The sequence below is a fragment of the Notechis scutatus genome, chromosome Z, assembly GCF_049901735.1.
Source record: "Notechis scutatus isolate UNSWTSFEM ecotype Mainland chromosome Z, rNotScu1.2, whole genome shotgun sequence".
Lineage (NCBI taxonomy): Eukaryota > Metazoa > Chordata > Lepidosauria > Squamata > Elapidae > Notechis > Notechis scutatus.
In genome coordinates this window covers 8,980,545-8,992,224 of record NC_142025.1, presented here as the reverse complement: position 1 = coordinate 8,992,224, position 11,680 = coordinate 8,980,545, and the positions used below count along the sequence as shown (strand labels likewise).

General features: G+C 38.7%; 1 long non-coding RNA gene across 1 annotated transcript; it reads left to right on the top strand.

Annotated features, from left to right (window-relative positions):
* The first annotated feature begins 4,681 nt into the window (after window positions 1-4,681).
* Window positions 4,682-11,345, top strand: LOC113420829 (uncharacterized). Its single transcript, XR_015745807.1, has 3 exons — window positions 4,682-4,863; window positions 6,250-6,393; window positions 7,502-11,345. It is a non-coding gene; the product is annotated as an uncharacterized LOC113420829 (long non-coding RNA).
* The last annotated feature ends 335 nt before the right edge of the window (window positions 11,346-11,680 follow it).

Below are 11,680 nucleotides of genomic sequence, written 5' to 3'. Positions count from 1 at the left end.
CGGCCCGGTAAGACTTGTTCCGCGGACCGGTCTTGGTCCGCGGACCGGTGGTTGGGGACCCCTGATCTATGAGATAAAACTCTATTGTTATGTAATGTTATGTTTATAATTAATGCAATAATAAAGAAAAGAGGGAAACATTTAATTGTTTCTAAAGATTGATAAAATATTGAAAAGAAATGTGAAAGATTTATAAGGAAATTTATACCAGTTACTAGAATGAATCTGAATAATTATTTTGCTTATTAATAGTAAATAACTTATAAGATAAAACTGTATGATTATCCAATGGTATGCTTATTAACAGTTAAGTAATAATGAAGAAGGGAGGGAAACATTTCAACTGTTCTCAAAGATTGATAAATATTGAAAAGAAACGTGAAAGATTTACAAGGCTCATACCAGTACTAGAATGAATTTGAATAATTATTTTGTTCATTAATGTTTTTATTTTATATATATATATATATATATATATATATATATATATATATGTATGTATGTATGTATGTATGTATGTATGTATGTATGTATGTATATGTATATATTTGTTTTCTGATATATTGTTTTTGCTATTTTTTTAGAATTTTTCTTTTTACATTTTTAAGGGGAAGTACCAAGTAGAGCCTGAATGATGAGATTTACATGATATAAAATAGATATTAGAAATTTGAATGTTATAATTTTAGAATGCATAAATTTAATGTTTAATGAAATTTCATATGATAATAACAATAAGACATAAAGGTGTTGCACTTCGATTGGCAATCATAGAGGGAATTTTGCTTTTTAAGAATGTTGGAAGAGAACATAATGAAATTGTAAACAAGACAGACGAAAGTATAAGTATAATGAATAAAAAGTTATAGAAATTTAGGTAAAAGAAATACAATTAAATAAGAAGAAAATGAGATAATCATAAAAGAAAATTAAGAGGAGTAAGGGAGAAATTGTGAGAAGTTGGAAAAAGAGTAATAAGATATGAAATTGAATATATAAGATGAATATGCATATGAAATTGTGTCTGTATGGAAATGTGATAATCCGGAACCATGCTGTACTCAAATAAGATGTTTTATTTGTTTTGTTAAAACTCAATAAAACTTTATTAAAAGAAAGAAAGAAATAGAACTCATTCTTAACCAGGACCGGTTTATTTATTTATTTGCATAGATTATCTTTTGAAAATTCTAATAATACAGCTAAATACATTAAGATGGAATTGGAAAAATGTGCAGAAGCATTAGAGTTGGGTAGCTCACAGACAGTAACCAAAACAATAAAAGCAATTTTAAAAAACCATAAAAGCTGACCAAGAACCTCCTGATTCATCCAAATACAACACATCCCACAACTCCAGAGCTTCACTGGGATCCAGTCTCATATTATCACAAACTTTTAATGCAAAATCAACAAGGACATTAAAATTAATTTCAAATCTTGATATTGCCAGATCAAGAGGATGCCACATCCAAGGGTAAGTTATTTGAAGTGTAAGAGACCAATGGAAATAGGAATACTTTAAATCAGGTGTGGGGAATGATGGCCCTTTTATTCCTGTTGGCTCAGGAATTCTGGGAGCTCAAATCCACAAGTCATAAATAGCCATCGTTCCCCATCTCTGCCCTAAATAAACCAAAAAGTGGTTCAGCATCATGAACCACATAGTATTTTCTTTGGACAGAACTTCTTCCTTAAATACTACAGGATTTTTGAGACCTGGATTGCTGTAACAGATGTCTGAAATTTTAAAAAGCAGTGAGAGAGTTTGTCGCCTCTCCTTGGCATCATCTAATGACATTTCCAGACACAGAAGAAGTTGTCTGCACCTAAGCAGAAATGGCAGAGGGAGCTGCCCCTAGATACAGGGATGTTGGGACCAAAAAAGCAAAACAAAACACTAGAACAAAAATACAAAGGAAATTGGATAGGAAGTTGACCAAGAGTTGACCATCAATCAGCTGGCTTGATGGAGCTTCTGCATAAGAAGGCAGTCTACATCCAAAGAGTTATGCCATCTGGGTAAAAAGATGAGAAGTAGGCAATTATAGTGAGGTGTATTTGATAGTTGCCTACAGAGATTTGTCTGGCCTTGGTGTCTGTAGAAAAGGTGAAGCAGGTGACCTTTGGTGGGATCCCAAAGGAGGCCTGTCATTTCCTTCTAATAGCTTTGTGACATCAACTATCAAGCTAAACTGTCAGTTACTGTTTCCAGTTGCCAGAGTGAAAATGTCTTCCAGGATGTAGATTGGACATTGGAAAGGCTGCTGAATTTTGGGGAGCCCCCCCCCCCCTTTTTATAGCCTATCAGATGGATATTTCAAAGGTGAAAACTTAGAAAATATAGATTAAAATTTTCATAAGGTTTTGGAAAACATAACTAGGCTTAAAACTGACATTAGTAAATTATTAAAATAAGATGTTATTGTATTTTTTGGACTATAAGATGCACTCCATCCCCACGTGGGTGGAAATGTCTGTGCGTCTTACAGAGCAAATATTGTGGTGGAGGGTAGGGAGGGTCGGTGTGGCACCGATCAGTTGTTCTAGGCGGTGAGGATCACCGCCCCTATCACAGCTGCTGCTGCTCGTTCGCAATTGGCAAACAGGCCGTGGCAGTGGTGAACGGGCCACAGCAATCCCCACAGCCTAGAATACTGATCGGCAGTATTCTGGGAGACAAATCCAATTGCCAATCGGTAGCAAAGGCTCCAGCATTTTCCAGTGGCGGCAGCAGCTTAGTTCAGTTGAGCGGTGGTGGGCGCAACAGAGCGGAGCCCTATGAGCCATACGCTGGGGCTGCGATAACATGCTGAAGCTGATCAGCCTGTTTGCTGTTTGCTGCAAGGATGCTAGCCAGATGAATAACCGGATCGATGCTGGGAGCCAGAGGCAGATTTTGTTTTCTTGTTTACTCCTCTAAAGCTAAGGTGCGTCTTATAGTGTGAAAAATATGGTAATTTCTTAATCTTGAAAGCTCCATGTTGTAAAGGAAAAAGGAAGTCTCTTCATTCAAGCAGAACAATGGTGTGAGCTGGCCCAACACATAATGTAGGGATACCTACAGATCGTGGGCTTCTGAAAGTCAGATTAATAGCTGGAGCTGGATGACACCAGTGATTCTTGTTCAAGCCTAATGGAGCTTCCACATTAAGAGGCAGTCTACATCCAAAGAGCTAGTCCTCCTGGGCAACAAGATGGAAAACAGACTTTCTGATTTTTAGGAAGTTATTCTCCCAAAGGCATTGGCCCAGCACTGCTGGCTTACGGAAATAGGGGAGGGGTGATCATCGTTAGTATTTCGAAATGCTTAAAAGCCAGGAGACCTTGAGTCTCCTTGGAAACTCCTGGGCCTTTGTGTCTTCATCCAGCTATCTCTGGCATTAACTCTCAGTTACAGGTAGTCGTCGACTTACAACCATTCGTTTACAGCAGCACTGCAAAAATCAAAGTTACAACAGCACTGAAAAAAGTGAGTTATGACTGTTTTTCACTCTTGCCACTGTTGCAGCATCCAACATGGTCATGTGATCAATTTTGGATGCTTGGCCACTGGCATATATTTATGATTGTTGCAGTGTCTCCGGGGGAGGGCATAGGATCCCCTTTTGTGGACCGTCTGACAAGCAAAGTCATAGGGAAACCAGAATCACTTTAACAGCTCTCATTATTAACTTAACAGCACAGCGATTTGCTTAACAACTGGGGCAAGAAAGGTTGTAAAATGGGGCAAAACGCACTTAACAACTGTCTTGCTTAGTGGCAGAAATTGTGGTTGTAAAGGGAGGCCTACTTGTACTCACTGTCCTCAGTGAGTGAAAAAAAATCCATTTCAAAATATGATGGATTTCTCAAGGGCCACTGGATTCTAGGGAACTCTTCCCATTTTGTAGCCAACTTCTGAGAGGATTGGGATATTCTAGGGGTGAAAACACCCAGTTATTCTCCTCTTACAAAAGGGAAATAGGGAGCAAATATGCTCCACTGCAGTTCCATCTTTCATTCCTTATTGGTGTTAAAAGACAGACTTGATTATTTTTCCAATTGTTCGGGATCACAAGCAGCCTTAACCTTTGAATTAAGGAAAGCTTTTAAATTTGATAAACTACCTTGGCTATGGAATGCATCTAACCATGCAAAACCAAAATGAAGCTTAACACTACAGGTAGTGCTTGGCTTATGACCACAACTGAGTCCAAAATTTCTGTTAAGTGAGTTTTGCCTCATTTTATGACCTTTTTGCCACAGTTAAGTGAATCACTGCAGTTGTTAAGTGAATCATGGAATAATCTGGCTTCTCCTATTGACTTTGCTTGCTGTTAGCCGTCTGGGAAGGTTATAAATGGTGATTGCATGATCCCAGGACAGTGCAGCTCTCATAAAGTATACACCAGTTGCCAAGCACCGGAATTTTGATCAGGTGACCATGTTGTGCTGCTGCAACAATCATAAGTGTGAAAATCAGTCATGAGTCACTTTTTTAGTGCCATTGTAATTTTGAATGGTCACTAAATGGCTGTAAATTAAGGCTACCAGTAATCCATTCAACCCAGAATTTTTCCACTTTGGGTAATCTCTACCACATGGATATTATTACATAAGATCTAAATCTACTTAATTGTAACAAAAGGATTCTAAACAATAGACTTAGTCCATTCTTTTTTCTCTGTTCTAGGGGATTTTAAAAAAAGTGTTTTGGGAGAGGGAAAAAAGCCTTCAACAAGCAGCAATCCAGGAGCTGCTGTTCCAAATTCTATGGCAGGAGCAATATGTACAGTAAACTGAAGGACATCCCCAAGACTCCTAGAAGAACAAAAGTAAAATTTGTGATCAATATGGAAATCCAAAAAGTGGAATGATATGGTGAGTAGACAACTTCTTGTGAGGGATGGAAGATTGAGAAGGAAAAGGAAGGAGCTCCTTCAGGAGTAGACTCCTTCATGTAGGACAGGGGTGTCAAACTCAAGGCCCGTGGGCCAGATCCAGCCATGGGATGCTTAGATCCGGCCTGCAGAGCTGATCTGGAAATATGAAAAGACCGCCCCACCGGTACCTCTGCTGGCCAAAATGCCTCCTCCACCCATGGCCCATTTTTGGCTGTCAGAGTGTTGCAGGAGGCTGTGGAGGCCGCCCAGGGCCTCCATACAGACTGTTTTCAGTGGGCAGAGTGCTGTAGGAGGTTTGGATTGGACTGGATTACAATAGTATTAACATAGGATGTTACTTATTTTCTATTCAGATCAGGCACTTACTTGAGACCACATGTCTCAAGTAAGTGTGTGATCTGAATAGAAAACAAGCAACATACTATGTTAATACTACAGGTTAATGCCAGATTTTACATACTGTAGGTCCATTAAATCTACAATCAAAAATCTATATTTGACAGCCATTTCTATTTACTATCTTGGTAATTTTACCTCTGCTATTAGATCTTGTATTATGTTGTTTATGCTATTGTATTTTTATTGTTAGTTGAATAATAAAAATACAATAGTATAAATAGCTTTTCTGCCTGGAAAAGCAATTTACTATTAAACAATGGGGTATAAATTTAGAAATAAAAAGTTTAGTAGAATATGAAGAATAAGTAATAAATGTTTTCCAGTAACATCTGGTAGAAGGGATAGGAAAATGGTTATAGTAAAGAATTGTGGAAAGAAAGAAGAAAAGAGGGGAAAGTGCATCTTGACCCTGTAGGAAACTCCCACCATGGCCATGCTTAACTCGCCCACCCCCTGGCCCTCTGAGGTCAAACACATCCCTGATGCGCTCCTCAATGAAATCGAGTTTGACACCCCTGATGTGGGATATCTAGGAGCCATTTCTACATGTTCCGCTATGTCCAGGGTTGTTCATAGTGACTGGGCAGAGGCCAAGGTGTTCCTGACCCACCAAGCTCCCCCTCCTGCCAAAGTTCCTGAGTCCACACTGACTTTACATGAGTGTTTTTGCTTTCATGGGGCTGTTCTTGGAACCCTCCACCCTGTTCAGTGGCACTTGTCTAAATTTTGGCAACTGGGGAGGGAGATTACAGAGAGTAGGGAGGTGCCTTAGCCCCCTGTGAGACTTCTCTCATGGCGGGAGCTCCGTGAATCACAAAAGCTTTTTAATGGATGGAATTGAGTCTCAAAGGGAAGGGCGTTGTAAAGACAGGCTTGATTTTGATGAGTTTTCTTCATCTGGAGAAGACTTAAAAAAAAACCACTGAGGATCACAGCTCTTGTCCTTTTCTAAATTTCCCCACAGCTCAGAGAAAAAGAAGCTCCTCTTATGAAAACAGTCCCATCAAGCACATAAGGCCCAACATGAGACAGCCTGTGTCAGAAGAGACCTGTCAGCCAAAATTTTGACAAAGAGGTCCATGAGAGGAATAGCAAGGCAGCTGAAGAAGTAGGTACCCCTTGGCTCTGGTGGTTGCTATGGCTGGCGTTGGATCCTGTGTTTGGATCCCAGTCTCTTTCGTCCCATCTTAGTGTGGTACAAAAGATTCCTCAGGATGGAGGGAGTCTCAGAAGGCTTGTAAGTTACCTCTGAAGGGAACACCATTAGGGACAAGACCATACCCCATAGATTCCATGACTTACAGTGTAACTCTTTCCTATTGCAGCAAGAGCACATCATTCAGGTCTCATTTGTGGAGTCCTTGATGTTCTCTGACCTTGGTGGTTTTCTTGCAGATATTTCATTACCCAACTAGGTAATGTCATCAGTGCTGGAAGGAAGTGGGGTTTGCTCTTTGTTTATAGACAGGTGGCTGGCTTTATCACTGATGGTGGAGTGCTCTTAGTGGTTCCTCCTTGATTAGGCTGTGATTTATTGTTAGCTTGTGTGTGTATACCTTGGTGGACACAGGGCAAGGCACTCATATAGAAAAATAAGAGCAAAACCACTCCCTTTCAACACTGATGATGTTAACTAGGTGGGTAATGAAACATCTGCAAGAAAACCACCAAACTCAGAGAGCATCAAGAACCCCATAATTGAGGCCCTGAACGATGTGTGCTTGCTGTAATGGGAAAGAGTCACACTGAGCTCAAATTCACACTCAACCCTGAGCTACCAATATTCTCTTCTATCAAGAACTCTTTTATTGCTGCTCTGGTTTCAGCTGAAGCCAAATAGGGAATTGGAAATCCTGGTGCCCCAGAACAAGAGGTTGTATTAGTCTTGCTGTCCTGATAAATAAGTGGGAGGGAGGTTGGTGGAAAGCGAAGGAGAATGAAGAGAAAGTAGCAGTAAAGAGAGAAAAGAAAAACTATCTCTGGATTTTCATGTTAGCAGGTCAACTAACCCTTAGCAGGTCAGAGAAACATAACGTATCTTTGTAAAACCGGCCCATATGAAGGGGCCTTAATTCGTGGATTATTTTCCTTTGGACAGATTGATAAGCTGTAGCAGAATGTTAAGTCAAAAGAAGCTGGGACAAAGAGGAAGGAGTGGGATAGAGCAGCGTGGTTGACTCTGAATTCTTTTCTTCTCTCCACTCGCTTCCTACCAGGCTCTGTTGGAGGACAACCAGTTCAACAGCATCACTAGTTGCATTGCTAGGTCAATCTTTGTTTCTTTGATAGTGAGTATGGAAAATCTGTTTGCAATACTCAAAAAAGTAAGGAGGAAGAGAATAAAAGTCAAAAGAATACATTACTTCTTTTATTAGAACAGTTATACCTCTTCCTAGGTCAGAAGGTGTTTAAGACAGTCACTCATGCCCTGATCAGCTTGCAATTTGACTACTACAGCAAACTCCACATAGGACTGCTCTTGAATACCATCTGGAAGCTTCAGTTGGACCATGGCCAATTCATCAGTTGACTTTGGATTCTCTGCTTCTCTCCCTTCTTGTTTCCTGTTAGGATCTTTTGGAAAAGACAATACTTTAAGCCGTTTCACTGCAGAACTAGCCGCATTGCTGACAATATATGACATCAGTTCAGCCTTTTGTTTCTTTCGTAGTTGGTAAGGAAAATTTGTCTACACTACTCAGTGAGTAAGAAGAGGGAGGCCTTTCAGAAAGTCATTTACACTCTGGTCACCTTTTAGCTTGACTATCACAACCACGTTACATAGGGCTGGCTTTGAATCCCACCAGGAAGCTTCAATTGGATCATGGCTATTTTGGACTTTTTCAGCTAAGATCACCAAATTGAAGATGTTTTCCTTGTGAAGTGGAGAGAAGAGGAAAGTAGCTTGACTCACCATGTCTTCTAGTGATTGACCCAGGTTCTCCTGTTCTCTTGGGAAAAATGAAACCAAGGTTGTTGACTAAAAGTTCACTGTTGTCTCTTCTTTTACCTCAAAGTTTGCTTCAGCAAGGTTCCAGCAACCGTGGGTTTACTCATAGAAAGTATGCTCCTTGACATATGTTTCTTCTGTGAATGGCCTCCGTGGAGATAAAAGATGTTTCAAAGCCATTACATTCACCAACATTTCCAGGATTTCCTTTGGTGGTGTTTGGCATGTCTGGACCAATATTCCAGAAAAGGTTTTCTTTTCACGTGGAGAAGTTGCCCTTGGCCTTATATCCAGAGGCTTTCTTTGTCCAGCTCTTACCTCAGAGCATTTTTATTTTGAAGGTAAGGGTATAAACATCTCAGAAGGAATTTGAAGGAATATTTGGCCATTGTGAACATTAATAGAATCAAGTGTTAAAGTTGTTGTTAAATGACCCACTGTGAACAATAATTGGGGGGTGGGGGGTGGGGATGTTCTTGAGGAGAAGCATCAAGTACCATAAGAATATTGGCATGTCATAAGAGCTGTTTTTCTTCATGCAAAGATATCGTCATTAAGATGTCTGTTCAGCTGTAATGTTCCAAAGCCAGATGTGGGTTAGGGATAGAGATCAACAGCAACCTATTTCTTTTTTTTCCCAAGTTTTTTTTTAAATTTCAATCTACACATACACAATACATTAACAGTGTGGCATCAATATATCTTACATTTTAGTATAGACAAACTTAATAATACCAATCATATCTCTTAATACATATATTCACATTAAATCAGAATCCTTCATTGCTTATTTTCAATACTCTATCCTAGTGCCAAACACTATATCAGTTAAACCTACCTAGTAATTTCATTATTCAACTTCCTCCTCAAATTTTTTTAAATAAAAAATTCTCATTTGGCAAGCAGTATGATTCCAGGTTTCACATCTCAATACAAACATGACCATAGTTACCTATTCATTTTGTTTGTTCAATTTCATATCACATTAACCTTATTAGTATTAAATATTAAACTTACCCAATTCTAATTCATGTTTAACTTATTTCATTTTTCTTAGGATATTCTCATATCTTATTTTACAATGTTATCTAAAATTCTCATTTCATTTCTATGTTCATTTCTCATACTATCTTTTTCTGTCACCTTTGCAATTTTATCAATCCTTATTTTATTAATTCAAAATTGTCCCCTCTGGTTAATAATTCGAGCTAGCCACCTTCAATCTACCCTAATACCATCTCCCTATTTACTATATAACACAGATATATATATTTATTTGTCAGATTCCGCATTACATTTTCTCGATCACCTTATAAATTATCTATACTTTACAAAAATACTAGTCTAAACAATTAATTATAGCAACTGATATTAATCTTTCCATAATGGTTCTTATTTCAATAGCAACTTATTTCTGTTGATCTTTGATAAATTCAGCTAGCTCTTATAGTTTAGCTAGCTTGGCCAAGGAAAAGCTAGCTAAACTATAAGAGATCAAAGGAAATAGGAGAACCTAAACTTGTGGGATGCTGTATTAAACATAAAAAAAGATCCATTCTCTAAGGCAGAGGTTCTCAACTCTGGGTTATAATTCCTAGGGAGAAATGAACAAATTTAAGAGGGTGTGCAAATTGGGTAGCCTTTTGCCCATTAAAAACTCAGTTGATGTGAGAATGAGCTTCATTTCTTTCTGAATGGTGAATCACATGAATTCATTTCTCATTTTAAAGACTTAACAGGATCCTATGGCTTTTTTTGTGTGGGGGCAGAGTATATCATTTAAAAGGTACTTTTTTCCTGATTGGATTTAGGATTAAGCATGATGGAGAATTCACCTTGATGTTGAAAAAACAGTTTGGCTGAAGAGGAAGAGATAGAAAATGGTTGCAGACCTTAATCATGGCAACATGAATTTCCCAGGCCAAGATAAGCCATAGGCTTGGCACTGCAGTTCTTATGTAACCCCAGCCCAATGTTCACACAAAGATTAGGAAGTAATTAGATATTTGAAACCTAGTCGAAAGTGAGTGCCAGCTGTTAAAATCATAGTGACAATTACAGTGTGTGTGGTACATGAATGGGGAAAATACATGCAAGAGACCAAACACTAAAATCAAAGGCACATAGGGAGTGCCTTCTCTGCTGTTGCTCCTGCCCTCTGGAACATCTCCACACCTGATGTGAGGTTGGCCCCAATCCTTCTATGTTTTTGTAAGGACCAAAACACATGATTGTGCCAGTAGACTTGGGGCCCCAGTGAGGGAACAGCACAATGGAGATGGCTGATTGAGTAATAACGGACCCCCCCACCTCCATCTCCGCCCTCCCTGTGTGTCTTTTATTTTAATGTTTGATTTTACCTTTTTATGTTTTAGCATAGATATGACTGTTAGCCACACAGTTATTACCCTATGGTACGATGATGGGCCAATAAATTTTATAAATATAGAAATTTTGTTCGTAAACCCTATTTTCCCCACAGTTTGTGCTAACAAAGTTCAAGAATCCTACTTTCCACTGATTTTAAATGGGGAAAATGTTTAGATTAATTAGATTGGCTCAATACACTTATAAATGCATTCTGATACATGCAAACCTACTCTTTGCAAAAGAATCTGGCTCTATCCATTTGTACATTCTTAGCCATACCTGATTTAGCCCTCACCGGCTAAAGGACACAAACCAAATACAAGTTCAGGCATTCTGGGCAAACCAGACCAAATTAAAACCTGATTTGTTGAAGTGTTTTGTGGAAACAGCAACAGAAGGCAGCTGTTTTGACTTATTTGTTTGCAAAATGTGGAGGATGTGTGCGCACAGATCTTGGCATTGTTTTAAGGGGCACAGCTTAGGAGCAAAAGTGGTGAGGAACATGCCTGCATCTTTCCTGGAACCATTCTGAAATTAAAATAAAAAAGAAGCAAAAGTAGGCCGGCACCAGTTATAAGCTTGGTACATTTTGGGTGCTGAGAAATAGTTTTCTGGGCCATGTGTTGTTTGATATTTTTTGTCATTTAAAAAAATCAATATTTGCATAGTGGATGCCCCGTGGTTGGATTGAAAACAAATTTAATAAATTGCAGCATTTGAATGCTTGAGTGCTTGAGAAACTGGTCGAACGAGTACGATTTCATAGCTAGGGCTATTTGTAGAGCGTAAAACTCGTGACTGTCAAAAGGTTTTCAAAAATGTTTATTTGTGTCCGCTTGTAGTAGTGAATTAGCTAATCTGTAAACACTGAACTTAATAAGTTTGGGAAAGAGGCTCTTCAAATGGGAAAGTACACTAGATAACTTCAAAATATGTCAAGTCAGCCCTGTTGTTGAGATAGGAACATTTTGTTTACTTTTCAGTGGAACTCTGGACAGCTGTCCAAATATCATACTTGACAATATTAATGGACAGGTGTAATATATGTGAAAAGATATGACTATCTTTTTCCTCA